The sequence below is a fragment of the Felis catus genome, chromosome B4 (genome assembly GCF_018350175.1).
Source record: "Felis catus isolate Fca126 chromosome B4, F.catus_Fca126_mat1.0, whole genome shotgun sequence".
In the NCBI taxonomy this organism is placed as follows: domain Eukaryota; kingdom Metazoa; phylum Chordata; class Mammalia; order Carnivora; family Felidae; genus Felis; species Felis catus.
This window is the reverse complement of record NC_058374.1, coordinates 31,063,959-31,082,713: the sequence shown is the minus strand read 5'-3', so window position 1 is coordinate 31,082,713 and position 18,755 is coordinate 31,063,959. Positions and strand designations below refer to the sequence as shown.

The 18,755-nt window shown below is 41.1% G+C and overlaps 2 long non-coding RNA genes across 2 annotated transcripts; one reads left to right on the top strand and one right to left on the bottom strand.

Moving 5' to 3' along the window:
* Nucleotides 1-6,592: 6,592 nt before the first annotated feature.
* Nucleotides 6,593-11,283, bottom strand: LOC123386816. The gene is made up of 4 exons (XR_006601259.1): nucleotides 11,145-11,283; nucleotides 10,720-10,883; nucleotides 8,162-8,337; nucleotides 6,593-6,704 (listed from the first exon to the last, which is right to left on the bottom strand). It is a non-coding gene; the product is annotated as an uncharacterized LOC123386816 (long non-coding RNA).
* LOC123386817 lies at nucleotides 8,251-11,169 on the top strand. The gene is made up of 3 exons (XR_006601260.1): nucleotides 8,251-8,578; nucleotides 9,998-10,090; nucleotides 10,862-11,169. It is a non-coding gene; the product is annotated as an uncharacterized LOC123386817 (long non-coding RNA).
* Nucleotides 11,284-18,755: the final 7,472 nt, after the last annotated feature.

Sequence of the window (18,755 nt, the reverse complement as noted above, 5' to 3'; positions counted from 1 at the left end):
AGAACTCCTACTTCCTCAGGTCTTTTATATTTCCCAGCCTTTATCTGTATCTGAATTTCAGTGAGTTCAATCTTTGCTACAAGTGGGGCTTATAAATATATATTTATATATTTATCCCCTTCTCCACTCTTATTAGTTGATATTTATTAATTGATACTGATTAAGTGAGCAATGGTATGCTAATTGTCTTGGGGTCCCACCTTATGCAGACCCTGCCCCATCACCATTTCTGGCTCTTAGCTCTCTTTTCTCCTGCAGTCCCCCATCTGCTAGCTGGACTTAGATATCTGCATGTTCCTTTAAGTGAACTATATCTCAGACAAGTTCCTGTGACCATCCTTAGTGACATAGCCATCCCGGTCACATGGGCTTGCAACCTCGATGTGACCTTGTAGTTTTCTTCTTGTTCACCCTTCAGGTCCAGCTTACATCCGGGTCTTTGACTCATGCTTTTTTTGTTGTTATTTCTCCCGTCTTCCCCCTACTTCTAACACCACTGTCATCCATGACTCAGTCCTTCACTTCACTTGAGGATTACTGCATCAGCCTCCCAGCTGCTGTCTGCTTTCTGTCTTTCCTCTCTTCAACCCAACCCACTTGCCTGGTCAGTTTCATTTTTTTCTAAGAACAGTGCTCTGATTATGACAATCTCCTGCCCAGAAACCATCAAGGACAGTCTTTTTTTGTAGAGAATAGTCTACCTACCTGGGCATGGAAGTCAGACCAACCAAGATAGGGCCCTCAGGCTGCTTCTCCAGCTTCTCTCCTACCCTCTTTGCTACACCAGTTCCCATTTCTGCCCCATGCCTTTGCTGGTACTGTTCCTTCTGGCTCACGCGTGTTCCTTCCCACACCCCCTTGTGAGGAACCCACATTCGGCCTCATTTTCAAAATCTTGCTCAAGTGCTACCTTCTTCATACAGTCCTTCCAAATTTTCTAGTCAGAAATGACCTTTTTCTCTCTAGGTTCCTATAATATCTAATACTGAATAAGTCAAATTTATTTGAATTGAAACATTATTATTTGACAGGGACTTCATGACACTGCATTGTTTCTCAAACCAGCACTCGCTTTGTCTAAAACTCAAACTCATTTTATATTTATCTCCAGGGTCTGTTGGCAGACCTTTGACAAGGATGTGTGTCATTCCCTGGTTTCCCCACCGTGCCACAGAGATGATTTCCACTTTGTCCCGATTAACCACTACGTTATGGCAACATACTTTTAACATCATTATGAAGTAGTTATGAGGCAACCATACTTCTGGGCAAGCCTCAGCCATGTGTAGACCAGACAGTGGGTCATGGGCTGGGTGGGGCTCAGAGGCAGAGGAAACTGGCTTGGGAGGAAGTCATCCTTGCAAGCCTGCAACAGAAGTTGAAAGGGGTAGCTAGGCAAGGACAACACAAGTCAGGTGCCATAGAAAGTGGATCTTCCGGGCAGATGGCTTTGTTGCCAAGTTTACTGAAATAAGTTCCCCTTTTACTGGGATGACTCAGATCTTCCCTTTTGGTTCCATCCAGGGGCTTGGAGACCATATCTAGAAAAAGGAAACTCTTAGTTTTTTCATGAGGAATGTATTTGACTTGTGTTTGTTTTCTTCTGTCTGTTCATGATGAGTGATGGAGTAAAATACGTGTCGAAAGGACAATAACCTCAGTGCACTGAATGATGATGTAGTAATCAGGAAAAGTGATGGTCTCCTGCAAGTCACCTGCATGAGGAATCCTGCAGAGTGCCTGGGACTACTTAGGCTACAGAAGGATAGATGGGGGCGGGGAACACCCTAGAAATATGGATTTAATTTTAACAACAGTAAGTTAAAATAAATGGTTAAGGCATTCTCTTGTTTATGAAGAGTAACTCGAACAAAGTTAATTTACCAAAGAAAGTCATGGATTTTATGTTTCTGAAAAGGTCACCTAGCATTGCTTATGGATTGTTTATTCTTATAAAACTATTCTTTTTTTTTCTCTCTCAGTCCTCTTCAAATTAAGTACTTTAGTAACTTCTACAGATACTAAGATTGTGTGCTTCAGCTGTTTGCCAGGTTAAAATATTCTTTTCCTAGCCTCTTTGCATCCCATAAGCAACTAATTTTTCTGAAGAAACTTCTTGCCACTTTTATATTTTGGTTCTAAAGAAAACTTTTTTTTTTAAATAGAGAAGTTTTTGGTGAGGAAACCATGTACTTAATAGTCTACTTTTTTTTAGTGTAATTGGGCTAAGTTCTCTTTAAAAGGAAAAAAAAAGAGTATGCATTTGGGCACTTCAAACCTCATCAACTACATTTGATCCCAGATATTATCTAGGCTTATCTTGAATAGGAAAATGCCAAAGGCTCAAGTGCTGTAAGACTCCAAGAGCATTTTCACTCATCAGGAGGCTGATTAAGCTTATTATTTGCTGTCCAAAAAGCTTCAGGTGCTTATTGACCTGGACTAAACCAGAAAACAGTAAAGGGAGAAAAGGAATGCACTCCTAATTGAAAGTCCTAAGGAAACCAGGTCAACAAAGTAGAGATGGACACTTCTTTGTGAGTGTTGTAGAACTGAACTGTTCTGCCAAGAGTCTGTGGCCTGGGAAGGCTCATTTCCCATCATCCCTTGAGATGAGAGATACCCAACACCACATTTACAGAAGCTCAGCCATGTTTTCACACCTGGTTAAGTGTCCATATTTCTTTGCATCCAAACAAGAAGTGAGTTTTACACATATTTTTTACTCAAATATTTGAACTCTCAGGAGAACCATCCAGCAGTCTGGTTCTAGAGCTGCTCTGCTTCGAAGCTCAGGTTTGTTCAGTCCCCACAAAGGATCCTGATGCTTGCCAAGAAAAACAGCACAGCAGCTGCATCGCTGTGAGGGTGGTGCAAGCTTTAAAATATCCTAAAATCATCACTTATGGAAAGATGTAGAACCTTCAGTCATATTGGCATATTTAACCAGGGCTAGTTAGTTAAATGCCTTCCCCCACATTGTCACTTTTTTTGTTTCATTGGTTATGATTCCTCCTAACTTATTAAACCTCTCATGTTTTATTTTACATAAATCACTTCAATTTTCCTACAGAAATTACAAAGGTCCTGTATTTACCAGAAAAAAAAAATGTGGATGAAAGAATTATTTGGAAGTCAGTTCTGTGATAAACTACTCTGTTATTTTTATTATTTTATTCACAATTGGGTATTGATGGTGGAAATTATAATGAACTCAGTATTGTGACTGGGCAAAGGAGTCTGTTCTATTTAAAAAAAATGGGTCACATCCTGAGTGGTCTGAGGCTGGTATAAATTCCCATCATTCAGTCTTAAGAAAACCTGTCTTGGAGGAAGTTAAAGTTGGGGAAAGCAACAGATGGTGAGGGGACATTTAAGGAGCATGCAAGTCTTCACTCATTCTAGGAAGTATCTGGTAAATCCAAATGTATTTTCTTTGTTTTTATTCCAAAGGGCAACTTCTCTTATCTCTTCTGTGAGTTGAGTATTTTTCAACCCAAGAGAAGGTAAAGGATGACATGTAAAGTTTTAGCAGCCAAGATAAACAATCTTCCATGAAACCAAAATATTTCATGGCACTGGCAAACCTCCTCAGCTTACTGGGAGGTTTGCTAAGGGACAGTGGGAATGGAGAGTTCAATCAACCAGGAATTTCTGACTCAAGACTTTGCCAGTATTTCTTTTGTATTAAACAATTGCCATTCAGAGGTTTTCAGCCAACTATAGCATCTTTACCTAAGTTATTCCATTATTTAACCTTATTCACATGCTGGATGATTAACTGCATATTTTCCCTAGCTTGGTCTTATAGGAAATTGTTTCTTGGTAGAAAGGAAGTTTCCAAACAATCATCCTTTTGCACATGTCACCTCAACGCCCTGTACTTTTGCTTTGTGGTGGTGTTGCGCTTTAGTTATTTCCTTACATTTTTCCCCCCTGCCCTTTCACTTGAGGGCTGAAAGTTTCTGCGTAAAACCAGAGGTTTCAGTGCATGGCATTCTTGGTAAGGGCACTTACATCTCTGTATTATACACATAAATAAATAAGCTGAAGAATCCTAAGTCAAGGGGAACATTCAGCAGAGCAGAGATTTCACTTGCAGTCAGAATTCCAGTTCTCTCTGCAGGATGATTAGGCAGGTACTTAGAAAGACGGAAAGAAACAGGAATGGAAATTGAAGATTTCTTCAGGAATTTGAGTCTTTGTATCCAAAGGTCTAAGGGAGAATTGCCAATAATTCATATTCCAGGCAAAGAAAGGAATTTGGCTTGTCCTGCTGAACAACTCCAAGTTACGAAGAGGAGAGGTCATCCTTCCTTCTACCAATTGTACAATCCAACACAGACAGGAGTCCATTAGACCTTGCTCCAGCACTTTATCTAACAGCCTAAGGTCATAGAACACTCTGGGTTCACATCCCTCCAGAGTTAATATACCAATTTTTCCTTCACTGCTTGCTTGTGGAATTATTGGAAATGTTTAGAAAAGCAGTAGTTTGTTCTTACTTCTTGTATTATTTCCCCCCCACACAGAGCCTTTTCTCTGAGGAGCTCAGGAGCACATGCCACAATTAAAAGGATTTCATTTGAAGTTCAGTTATGACCTTGCTGGGTCAGTGATCTGTGAACTGAATTATCAAGACCTATTGATGACCTGAACAAAGGGAAAGCCAACCAGAGCACTTGGAAACAGTAAGAAGTGAAAAGAAATGTGGACATACCAAGATAGGTTTGTGAGAGAAGGGACTTGCAAGAAGCAAGAGGGTCAGTGGGAGGTCACAATGTCATCAGGAGGCCTATTGAAATGTTACTGCAGGAAAGGAACCCAGAAAGTTTGGGAAAAGCCACTAAAGAGACACAATTTAGTTGAGAGGGAGGAGAAAGAATTTTCTGTTGCTGAGCTATTAAAAGCCAGGCTGAGATACACAAAACATGCCCATGTTTGTACTTTTCACCAATAGTGTTTCCTTCATTTAATTTGTTTATATTCACAGTGACCAGAGGACCTGAGCAATAGTTATTATGATAGCTATGTTAGCTAATAATATGATTATGCCTTGATAAAAATGAATGTAAAATATTTAACATCATTAAATGTCATGGTAGACTGAATACACATGGTTGACTGTTTTCCCTCCCAAGTGTTCCAAAGCTGACCATAAATAATTTTAAAAGATTTAAGACCAAAGGGAAAAACAGACTGAGAGAGGTCAAAGAGCGGACTAGAAGTATCAATGAAATTCCAGAAGATGGGAAGCAGAGAGGGACTCAGAAGGAGACTTATCAGAGAGGAGTGACAATGAGTCCTTTTATTATTTCATAGAATCTGGAACAGGTTCTAGAGTTGGCAGGAAAGGTATGTCAGCAGGCTTGGAAATTCTGTTTATGGAGTAGTTGGAAACCTGTCTCCGCTACTCACACCCAGCTGGGTAACTATTCCTGGCAACCTGAGCAGGAGGTAGGGGCAGTCTCTGTAGACAAACTTGAGCAGAAAGGCCACGTGGGAGGCTCAGTCAGTTAAGAGTCTGACTCTGGATTTCAGCTCATGTCATGATCTCACGGGTTCATGAATTTAAACCCTGTGTCAGGCAATGTGCTGACGGTTCAGAGCCTGCTTGGGATTCTCTCTCTCACTCTCCCTGCCTCTCCCTGACTCACACTCTCTTTCTCAGACTAAACTTAAAAAAAATTCCCAAAGAAACTGGAGCAAAGAACTTAGATTCTTGTTTGCCAAAGGCAGCTAAAAGCACAGTATGTTGCAGTAGTGCTGACAGGGTATTTGGCGAGTATGTCTTCCTGAGAGATGCACCTCCCTCCCCCAGCTCCCTCCCTTAAAGGGGTCCCCAGCACCCATGTAGTAACTGGACATTGGAAGATTTCTTTTAGGAGAAAGTAGCCCAAGAAAACAAGATCTGTTGATATTGATATTTGGAACCATCCAGTGGAAAACTGGTCCCTGTTTGGCACTTGAATACAAAGCGCATAAAATCCACTGAGGCACACTGAGCTTATAATTAGCTCTCGAGCTCCTCTCTCTTAAATATGAGTGACAGCTAAGCATCACCAGTTCTCTAGGAGAGACTCCAACATGAAAGGTAAAACCCAAAGCAAAGGAAAGAAAAGAAAAGAAGGAAAAGTTTCAAAAACAAACAAGAAAAAGAAAAGGAAACTCAAACTAAAACAAAGCAAAGGGTTCAATAAATATGATCCTCAGAGAAAGATGGAAGACACTGCATTATCATTATTTTTTAATTTGTATTATATATATATATATATATATATATATATATATATATATTTGAGTAAGTTTCCCAACTGCACAGAGCTCGATGTGGGGCTTGACCTCATGACCCTGAGATCAAGACCTGAGCTGAGATCAAGAGTTGGACACTTAACTGACTGAGCCACACAGGTGCCTCAGAAGGCACTGCATTTATGAAACAAGAACAGTATGCAACAGGAAATCTTTTTTTTTTTTTCAACGTTTATTTATTTTTGGGACAGAGAGAGACAGAGCATGAATGGGGGAGGGGCAGAGAGAGAGGGAGACACAGAATCGGAAGCAGGCTCCAGGCTCTGAGCCATCAGCCCAGAGCCTGATGTGGGGCTTGAACTCACGGACCGCGAGATCGTGACCTGGGTGAAGTCGGACGCTTAACCAACTGGGCCACCCAGGCGCCCCTGCAACAGGAAATCTTAAAAGAGCTGTTGGAAATTAAGTATAGCAAAATTAAAATAAGACATTTCATACAAAGGCAAAAACTGAGTTTGAAAATTGTTCAAAAAGTACAAAAATTATTCCTATAAGAGGAGAAGATAAGAAAAACAGAAGCTCAATCCAGTAAGTAAAACATAGTATTAGTAAGAGTTCTAATTAGTAAGAATTAGTAAGAAAAAGAATAAAGGAGAAAATTACCAAAGATATAATTTAAGAAAAATTTTCAAAACTGAAGGACGTGAGTTTCTACACTGAGGTTCCAAAGTAATAAATTATAAACACAAACAAACAAACAAACAAAACAAAACACCCAAGCCTCAGTGTTATGAAATTTCAGAGTAAGAGGAATACAGAGGAATACAGAGAAGTTTCTACAGATTAAAAACCAAACCAAACGGCGCCATGCATGCGCATATGCAAATGTACACACATAAAAGCACACACACACACAAGTTTTAGAATTGAACCAGACTAGTTATAACAATGTAAGCTGGAAAAACTATAACAATATCTTTAAAATTCTGTTAGAATATTTTCCAACGTGGAATTCTTTATCAAGCCAAATTAACAAATAAAAGTGAGGATGTTTAAAAACATGAAAATTTTAAATCATACATCCTTTCTATGGAAGTTACTGAAGGATTGTTCTAGTAATACAAAAGAATAAATCAAGAAAAAGGAGGAAACTGCATCTCGTACAGAAAAGAGGAAAAAATAGGTTCCCAGGTGGATGAAGAGAAGGCACAAAACTGCAGTTGTGCACAAAGTAAAACTAAAACAAATTAGTGTGGAAGACAGAGAGCTTCAGTAGTGATGACTCAAAAATATATTAGTATTCTTGACGTATGTGGCCATATTAGGAAGCTTCCCCTCCATTCCTGTCAAGGAACAATTTAGTGATAAGGCATAGAAAACAAGTCCAGCCAACTAACTCAACTGAGGCAATTACTATATATATATATGGAAATGTTATAGTTCACTCTGTGGTTCAGCTGTGAACAATAATTGCATGTAGACAGAGTTGTTGTATAACATTAGAGCCGGGTGAGGAATAGAAAGGTAGAGATTGTGTGTGTGTGTGTGTGTGTGTGTGTGTGTGTGTGTGTGTGTTAATATAATAGAGTTAAATTCTCACCTATTTTAATAAGGAATTGACATATCGGGTCTGAATTGAATCATAGTATTTGGGAAAATGGAAGCAGTGTCAAAAGAATCAGCTAAAAAGCTGAAAGCTGTTGGCGCTCAGAGCAGGACTCAGAGGGTAGAAAGAGGCAAAGAGGAGTCCTGTTATTCACAACCAACTCTGGTACCGTTTCACTTTTTATATTCTGCACAAATAGGATCTCATAAAAACAGACCATCCAACACTATCCCATGCATGAGGAAAAACTTTACATGAATTATTGCTTTTAATGCTCACATAATTACTGCATGAGATACATACCTTATTTTCCTCATTGAATGTTATAAGGCAGATCTTGGAAAACTTCAGTCAGAGAGAGGTTTGGAAACTTGTTCAAGGTCACATGGCTATGTGGGTGTTGTATATGGGCTATGATCTCAGGCAGCTGACTCCAGAGCTGTGCATTTAACCATTACAACATTCTGACTGTTCAGGCTCTGTTGATGCAATGGTTGGGGAGCTTAAACTGGCATGCTTTAGCATATCAGTGTTTCATAAAAGCACAATTCTAGTAAACACAATATAAATGCTTTTGATTTTAGCCACATCTACTTAATTTGCCTTTAGAGCTAAAAGAGTGAAGAATATTGCATTGATGGCACAGAATATCTGCTCTAAGGAGAGTGTGGATGGACAGGCCACACATAGCTGTCGCTCCTTTGATTTGTACAGAATGTGGTGAGTTCTCACAGCACTGAGGTGTTGGAGCCCGGAAAACAGCCATATGCCATCCTCTCTTTCTGGCCTTCCTGGTCCCCTGGCTTCTCTCTTTAGGACCAGCCCCAATTTTGATATTGAATTATTCAGGCTTAAAGCCTAAGTAATTACTCACATAAACTTTCTAACCCCTGGGCCCTGAGCAGGTCTAGACTTGCCCCCCTCATTCGGTGACTTCCATTCTGCAATTCTCAGCATGATGGAAATTTAAACAGCAAGGATCATGTAGTACACATCAGATTATAAAACTTTATATACTGGCGGTGCCTTTGACTGTATAAAAATTGCTTTTCATGCCTTGCTTGGATTTGGCACCAGACTAGAAAGGGCTGAACTCTCACTCCTCAGGAGCCCTCTTGACTTCTCAACCACAAACTCATGTCAACTGAAATCTTAGAAGTGGCCACAAGCAGTCTGGTTTTGATACCTGCCAACATTTTCCTCAAGCTAGCCCTTAACCACTTTCATAATTCACTTTTAAAACTAGCCAGTCCTTGTAAGTCAATGAGACTAAACAGTGTCAGCTGCTGGCTTAAAGTCATTTCTCTGATGGCTGTATTAATATTTCTGTGTTCTCACCTCCTACCCCTGGAGGCATCAGCTTGCATGACTGGAGCCATTAGTTCCACCCAAGATTTTAGTCTAAGGCAAGCCATAGACAGATGATGTGGAAGACAGATGTTTCTGAATCCATATTCACAAGCTATAGATGATATCAAACACCCAAGTGAAGAGTTCTTATTCTATTTCACTTATACATTCAGAATTTGGATTCAGTTGAAGTGTGAGACACAGACAAGCTACCTGCCCATGGATAACAGAATATTCTGGCTTCCTACTCTCTCCTATATGTCTCTGTTTCTGTTTATTGCTCAGTTTTTCTTTCCATCTCCTAGGAAGAATAACTTGTTAGGTGTCAGGCTTTGTCTTTTTTAGAGAGTTCAGTTAGAAGCCCATCTTTTAGATTTGTATTTTGAATTGCTGCATTTTTAATCTGGATCCGGCTTCATTCAACAAATTAAGCGACAGCCTTAGAGTAGCAACTCAAGTCACATTTAAGTTTTTATTTTTTTCCAAAACAAGATTCTAATGCAAAGACACTTCTGCATATCCCTTGGGATCTTTTGTTTTATAAAGCTTTCTTTCACTAAAATAAATTTCTCGATTTTGAGATGTTTTCAACCTATGAATGCTCTTTCCAACATACTGACATGGCTTTAAGAGAAAATACTTATCTGAGCAGGGGATACTGACACTCTGCTATCTTTTGATTTGGGGTTCAAATCGTTTGTTTAGGTTTGACACAGAGTAGGAAACAAAGTTTTGGGTCATTCTTTGATCCCTCTCCACTTTATCTTGGGTCCCTGATTCTCTTTACAGAAACGCATGGAGGCTTATTAAAATTGGGAACACCAGAAACAGCTACAAGAATCTGCGTGGAAAATGAAGTGATCTGCTGGCCAATGTCTAAACGTATGTTTAAGTTGAGATTCTGCTCACTGGATAATTCTTTCAATGACAGTCCTGTTTAAAAACCTGTTGGATGAAATGAAATGCCTTTACGACGTCCCCCCAGTGCAGTTTAGTTTACATGTGGTTACTGGTAAAGACAATCACCTTTCTTATTGAGGGCTTGGTTTTCTCTCACTTCCTCTGCTTAGGGAAACCTCACTTCTTATTAGTGCAAGTGTAGTCATTTAAACAGAGGCTTGGGGAGAAATTTGTGGTTTTTAAAGATCTATTCTTGACCTGTTACCACTAAATGTTTTTATTAAATCTTCCCACTGACATCTGTTCCTGACTGTCAGTTTCGTTAGTTGGACTAAGTGACCATGAATGTTTGCGGGTAGGTGAGGCTGGCTGCAATGGGGAAACTGAACACTCGACCTTCTCTCTCTGGTATGACAATCCTTTACTGTTGCATGTTCTCAGATTGTTACGACATTTTACCTCTGATAGAGGCAGGGAGATCTGCAACCTGAGGATATGGTCATGTTACAAGGGAGGACAGTATGTATATGGTCATGTGGTATGTTTTAGGCACGTGGGTACCACCATTGTCAGAGGGAAGGGGGTTAAAAAAAACCATAATATTTACTTACAAGTGACAGCATCTAAAGTAGCCTTAGGTGGAGCAAGAAGTCATGCAGGGCAGCCTGAGAGATGTCCAGTGGAAAGAGGGAAAGAGTGTGGGCTGACTCACTTTCTTCCTTGGTGAAGCTGTGTCCATTTCTCTTTGCGCAGGTGAAAGAGTGGGGGTGACCAGCTGATCATCAACAACACGTTTGTTAACACCTCCCCTCTTTTCTCCAGTGGTGAATGGTGAGGGCACAGATAAAAGGGAAAGTGGGTGCGGAAGATGAAAACAAAGGCAACCAGGGCCACAGAACTGGTTCTGGGCTGTTTACCACCCCTGGAGAGGGGTGTGGTTCCGGGAGGGCTCCATGACACCCCTCCTCTATGTTCCCACAGCCCTCAGGCTCCCCCCTCCTCCTTCCCAGGTGCCACCTCCCTTTCCTAGCACCACCTGGGCCTCCACAGCTGGACGCACAGCGCCCCTCCTGGTTTGGCTGCTTTCTCGCCTCGATCCCTGAGCGCCAGTCATATGCGGGGTGGGTTTGGGTTCCTCTGGCACAGTGCTCCTCTCACCTCCCCTCCCCTTCTGGCTCCATCCTCCCGCCAGAGCCCAGCTGCTGCAGGCTGCGCTGTCACCCTGGGAAACTTGTAAACACACAGTGATCTCTTAAGATTCCAGTTCCCCAGATCCAGAGAGCAGTCTTGGGATGTGCCCTTTCCAAGGCTCCCCTGGAAATTCTGAAGAGCAGCTGAGTTTGGGAAGCCCCTGTGGCCATCCCTTCTCTGGGAAGCATCCCTGATCAGCCCCTCCTGTTGCAGGTTTCTTTACCTCACTACCTGGGGTTCCTGGTCTCAAGGCTTCCAGGCGTGAAGAGGTGGACACAAAATGAGCAGCAGACAAAAGTTCATTGGAGTATATGATTAGAAAGTAAGAATAGTAGGAGAGCTCTCTTTGCAGAGAGGGGGCATTGGAAAGTGAATACCTGCAGACAATAAACAAGGGTCCACGTTTTATAAGGTTCTGGTCACCCCCCCCTCCCCACATTCTCCTTTGTTCCTTCTCTGGTTCTACCTTTATTGGCTGGATAACTCTAGGTGCTGGGTTGTCCATTCCTGACTGGCTCCATTCCATTGCATGAGAGGTGGCCTCTAGACATATCAATTCTCGTGGGTCAGACCTTGTATGGTCTACTGCTTATTTTAGTTAGATCTTCTGTCAGATTCTTGAGGGAAACCTGAGGGGGAGTAGGTGGTGTCTGATACATTCTTAAGAGGAACCTTAAGCTAGAGGGGGTTTGCTGTGGCCTGAGGCTCCCAGCATTGTTCCAAAATATGTGTTTTTCTCCACCCAAGGACCTCAGGTCCTAACCTTTCCCTCTCTGCCTACTGAATCCTATCTTTTCCTATCATACCCGACTCCGCGTTTTTCCAGCACTTCAATTATGTCTCTCAAGGAAATGTCCACTTTGTGAGGGCAGGAACTCTGTCTGGCTTTGAAGTGGTTCGCAAGATACTCATTTGATTGAACTGAGTTGAAAATTTTGTCCTCTCCTGTTCTTGCTAAAACAAAAGCAAACTTCTTTTTCGCTCTTTTTTTGTTTGTTTTTAAAGGAGGAGGATTTAAAACAAATAAGACACTAGGAAAATTACAAAACTGCAAAAACTTTTGTTCCTAACAAAAGCTGGTAATACTGGTCCTTGGTTGTTGCTCAAGTGTGAATGATGCCAGACCCACACTTGCTTCACTTTTCTCCTTCTCCTTCTCCTTATTCCAGTGAAACCTCTACTTCTCATTTTATCAGTCTTTTTATAACATGATATGTAAGGCATTAAGTTTTTTCAGGAAGACTCGCATGCTTATTTTCTTTCCCTGTCTCCCTCAATATCATGTCTTGTGTCTGTCTCTGTCTCTGTCTCTCTCTCTCTCTCTCACACACACACACACATGCACACTTTTCTGATAGATTTTGCTAGGATTGAGAAACAAAAGCAGATCATGTGGATAAGATTCTGCAAGTTTCCATAATCGAGTCTGTAAGATTTCATAATCTTTCTCTGCTCCCCCACCGTCCCATTTGCAGCATCCCTTGCTTCTAGAAGTCTCCTAAGGTAAATTCATTGCATGGATACTGAGAAAACAACAGCCTGATATTGACTCTTGCTTCTCAGCAAGTATATAAGACATACTTTTATGCTATTAGCTGTAATTTACATTGATACAGATGTTATTATCTGATTTAAACATCAAAGGGCTGATTTTATTTTGCTTTTGCCCTGGAAGGAAAAGAAAGAAGAGAAAAGAAAAAAAGAAAAGAAAAGAAAGAAAAGAAAAGAAAAGTGAACCAGCACCATTTTGAAAAGGAAAGCATCTAATAATTAAATATACTTTCCCAGAGAGCTGAGGAGCAGATGTTCTGTCTCTTTCATGGAGTGGGAGGGTGTGGATACTTAAGGGAGTTGTACCCAGAGCACATTTCATAATCTTAAAAAGTCAAGGGGTTTGAGGAAAGTCCCTAAACATGGGAGGTCTGGTTGGGGTAAATTCATACTTGTGCAGCAACACAACAGGGAATTTACCACATTTTTTGGCAATCATATATTTTTGAATTTCTTCTCCAAACTCTCAAGATGTGAAAGATTGTTATCACCACAAATTAGTAGAGTTTTTAAAATTGAGGGGGAAAAAAAAAACCTTTTTACTTGGCCAAGACAGTTTTACTGAGTAAATTGTTACTGTGATTTCTGTAATAGCCTACCACGCAGAAGAAAAGTCAGGCAATATGAAAAGTGAAGCCAAGTTTGGAGGAAAAATCATTAACAATAGTAGATGGAAAAGAAAGAGAATTATTTTGACTCCAGTTCATGTGATATGATTCTGAAACAGGTAAGATAATTACAGTCACCCGAGAAGCCTTTTCAGACATGGTACTGCCTGATCACAATTCCTACCACCTGCTTCCTGTCCTCCTCTTCCATAGGATAAGCACATGGCATTTGAAAAGACTCCTGAATTAAACCCAGTTTGCTCTCTCCACCCCATTCAGACACTGCCTTCCTTAGTTTTAGAACCAGTGCTATAGTATATAAACGCTTGAAGAAAGTTCAGCTTCTTATGCCTCCTTCAAAGGAAGAATGCCTTGATTTCTCTGACACACTGCCCTATGGCCACCCTCTGAAATTGATCTCTCTTAATTGATCTGTTCAGACAGATCAGCTTCTGAAGGTGAAAACAACCATGCCTTCCCTACTACCCTTGCTTCAGAGAATCGGCTGCTCATTTTGTGTGCTATATCCATGATTAAATTCCCTCCATCTCATTTGTAATGTTATTCTCTTCTGATCTTTCAATGAATTTGAAATATCTGTGTATCTGAAATCTTCTGGGACTGAAATAAATCTTCAATGTTACAGTATTTTTAGAGTTGGAAGGAGCATGAGAGATTGTCTTCCACAATTTTACGGGAATTCATTTTATAGTATCTTAGACAATTGATGCTTGGATATTTAAAAAAAATTAGGCACTCATTACCTTATGTGGAAGCACACTTTATTTTTGGAGAATGCACGTTTGAGCCAAATGAAATGCATTTCTCTTCCTAAGGTCTTCCAGTTACAGGAATCTTAGAGATAGATGCATGTCCTTTCTCAGTAACTTCTCATGAGCCTCAACTCAAGCTGCCAGTTTGCTTAGGAGTACAACACATTCTCACATTTCATAATCATGGACTTTACACCCTCTGCTGAATTTGGTCTTTCAGCAGATCCACAACTCCCCTGATAATTGAGCAGTCTTTGTGGTGCTGTTCACATGACCCTTCCATGGCAGTCAGTGCAGGGAAGGGACAAAAACGAGCCTTCTGCAGTCCTGAGTAGGGTCAAGATGGAACCTCAAACACTGGCTGCACTGAACCTGAGCCTGTTCATCCTATGGGACAGCCAGAAAACACAGCTACAACCCTAATTTCTCATACACTCTGCATGACACCAGGTCAAACTATTTGTTCTGCAGAAAAACAGCAACAACAAACACATGACAGTTAGACATTTGGTATCATATAGAACAAATATCTGTTCACTGAATTTACACTATCATCTGGTGATTTTGGCATTACAGGGATGCAGTTTTAGGTGTGTGTGTGTGTGTGTGTGTGTGTGTGTGTGTGTGTGTAGGGGATAGCCACTTGCTATCTGAGCTTCTGGGGTCATTTCTCACATTTCTGCTCCAGAAATGTGTGCACTTGGGAAATATATTGTTACTGCTAAGACTAAATTGGCTTGTTCTTCTGTTAAAAATTTGGACCCATTGCTTTTCTAAAATCCTAGCCTTCTTAAAAACACTAGTTTCCTTACCAATGTTTACAGTTTTCTATCATGTGATACATCTTTGTATTCTGTTTATCCCCTTCCTTGGTACTTAATAAAGATTTCACAGACTCTACTGCAGTTCCTTCTAAAACTCCTTGTGCCTGAGGTTGATGAGCTTCTTGATAAAAAGATACAATGTGGAGGCTCCTTTGCCTGTGGGCCCGGGAGACACTCCATGGCCTGAATTCAAGACACAGGCAGAATGACTAGTTTATTCCTAAAGTTTCATCCATATGCTCTCTGTGAATAACCTAGTCAACACTTTGGGGTGAACTGTCTTCCTCAAATAGAGATGTGAAGTCCTAACCCCAGTAGCTGTGAATGTGACCTTATTGGAAATAAATACATTCACACATGCAGTAAGGTTAAGATGAGGTCAGCCTGGCCATATTGGATTATGACATGGGTCCTAATCTAATGACTGGTGTCATTAGAGAAGGCAAGAAGAAGAGAAGGGATATGCAGACAGACACAGGGAAGAAGTACATATGAAGATGGAGGCAGAGATTGGAGCATGCAGATACAAACCAAAGACACCAAGGATGCTGGCACCACCAAAAGCTGGAAAGAGTCAGGAAAGAATTCTTCCCAAGGGCCTTAAGAGGAGGCATGGTCTTGGTGACACCTTGATTTTGGACTTCTTGCCTCCATAACTGTGGGAGAATAATCTGTTGTGTTAAGCCACCAATTTGTGATGCTTTGTTATATGACAGTCCTAGAAAATGAATAAAGTACTGATAAAGGACTTTCAGTTTTCTTGGACTAAAAACGAAGTAACTTGGAACTCTTGTTTGCCTACCTTCCATATTAGAGGCAGAACCTGGAAGGAAGTGTCAAAATATCAGGTCTTGTGGCTCTGAGCAACCACTTACTCTGCGAGCCTTGGGTTTATTCAACTCACTCACTTGCTCACTCGCTCCCTCAGGCAGCAAGTGTTCTGTTGAGTATTGCCTGAGTCCTGGCCCTTAATGGGTGTTCATTCTAGTAGGAGAAGGCTGACAATTAACAGGGAAATGGGTAACAAAAAATAATGAATGTCATTGCATTCGGTGTCAGGGAAAATAGTGTCCCTGGTTCCTGGTATAGCTTCTAAAATCTTTGGGCTTTTCAGAGTAAGAGTATCTCTTGTGTGCTCATGGGATGACTAGTGACTGAGAACCCCTAGAGAGCTGTAGGATGGAGGTAGATCCCAAAAGACCAAGGAGTGATTAGAGGGTTGGAACTTTCAGCTCCAACCCCTAACCGGGGAGGGAAGAGGGGTTGGTAATCGAGTTGATCACCAACAGCCAATGATTTAATCAATTGTGCTTACATAATACCGCCTCCCCCATCCCCATAAAACCCCCTACAGATTGGTGACCACACTAAGGTTATGAGAGAGTAATGCACCTGGAAAGGGCATGGAAGCTCTGTACCTCTCCCCCCAATGGCTTGCCCAATGTGTGTCTTCCATTTGGCTGTTCCTGAGTTGTATCCTTGATAATCAACTGGCAGTAGTAAGTAAGCTGCCTTCCTGAGTTCCATGAGCTATTCTAGGAAATTATCAAACCTGAAAGGAGGGAGGGGTTCTGGGAACCCCCAGACTTTGTAGACAGGTTGGACAGAAGTGTGGGTAACCTAGGAACACAAGACTAGCAACTGGCACCTGAAATGAGGGCAGTCTTGTAGAACTGAGCCTTTCAACCTGTGGAGTCTGATGCTAACTCTGGGTCTTTAGTGTCAAAACAGATTTGAATTGTAGGACACCCAGTTGGTGTACAGAGAATTGGAGAATTGACTGGTGTGAGGAAAAACACTACACATCTGGAGTCATGAATATTGTGAGTAAAAGCAAACCAGGATGGGGATCAAGAGTGAGAAAGTGAGAGAGACGGGGTGATTTGGAAAGGTCTCTCTGAGGAAGCATCAAGAATGTGGGGAAAGAGTGAGTCATGCAAAGTTCTAGTGAAAGTGTGTGCTAGGCAGAGGGAACATTGTGTTTTAAAGGCTTTGGACTTGGAATGTGCTTAGTGTGAGCTGAGAGTAGAAAAAGGCTGGGAAACTGGAAAGGAAGAAGGTGGAATAGAATGAGCAAATGAGGTGAGATGGATGGGGAAAGGGAATAGAGGATGGGTTCAGAGAGCTGGGCCCTAAGGCTCAAATCGTGAAGGCCTTAACACTTATAACAGTTCATGGGAAGCCTTTGATAAGGGGTATGCATGTGTATTTTTGATTCTAATCTGTTAAATGCAGAACAAATGTTTGTGTGTGTGTGTGTGTGTGTGTGTGTGTGTGTGTGTGAGTGTGTATAAGATACATATAAGATATATATAAGATACATATATTTCTTTTTTTTTTCCTAGAGGTCAAGATTTAAAATAAAGGAATGGAGCTCCTTGCTGTGATTACTGTAGAACTTTTTAAGATGATGATTAGATTAGGCTTGGGGCACTTGGGTGGCTCAGTCACTTAAGCATTGGACTCTTAACTTCGACTAACCTCACAGTTCGTGGGTTTAAGCCCCACGTTGGGCTCTACAATGATAATGTGTAACATGTTTGAGATTCCCTCTCTGTCCCTTCCTCTCTCTCTCTCTAAATAAAGAAATACAAATAAAACTTAAAAAAAAAAAAAAAAACAAAGAAGGTGATGAGTAGATAGGCTATTCTCCTGACTTACCCCTAAATGGTGAGAACTAAGGTAAGGTTTCTTCCCCATTCCTGACATGTTCCTACTTGGGAGGAGAGCTCAGTGAGGGGACTGTAAGCCTGCCCTGACACCTGTCCTTGCTAGCAGGAGAGCCTGGGATGCTCAAAAGGGGCATCATTAAGAAGCCCTAATATCTGCTCTGTGTCAGGTACGATGCTCGTTGCCAAGGACACAACAATGAAATCCTACATGGTCCCTCCCTTAAGGAATGCGCAGTCTGATAAGGGTGTCAGACGGGCCTTATGCCCCGTGAACAGCATACAAAAGATGGATGCAGTGAGCATTTACTTACCATGAAGCATAAAGACACATAAAGAAGAGGCACCTCACCAGAAGGGAGGGGTTACTTTTCCTGAGCAGAAATGTCTGCAGAACAAGGTGGCATAATCTAATCCATTCTACAGATGGTCTCAGCAGAGAAGGCCCTGACATGAGATGAAAAGCAGTTATTTAGGTGGGAAATGTTCACCAGTCATCAAGGGTATGTTCTGGTATCTTTTGTTGTCTTTGTTTTTGAAATGAGCAAAAGATTTCCATCAATCTTTTGAACTTCCATATTTAATCTAAATATGATTCTCTTTTGCTGTGCAAATGATTATCCCGCTCTGTAATCCTTAGCAGGTAAAACGGTGAAAAATGTAATCTATTCCTGCATTATCATGTAAATGCCATATTTCCATGTCACTATATGTTTTTGCCCTTAAGTTTTTGATTTTTTTTTTCCAGCCTGTGGGAGAGGGTAGGTTCTGACATAATCAATTGGATTATTTTTGTTTGTTTGTTTGTTTTTCTTATTTTTACTTTAGGTTAATATATCTAAAGTTTGCAGAAAACCGCATTTGGAGACACTATCCTTATTATTTGTGAGCTGATGGAAGGCGAGAATCCTAAGCCAGTAGCTGATGCTGCTGACAGAGCAGCCCCAGCAGAGGGCACGTGGAAGAAACCAGGCAGCAATGCATGTGCTCAGAGCTGGTCCACTTCCTGAGTGGGTTTGTGTTTCAAATCG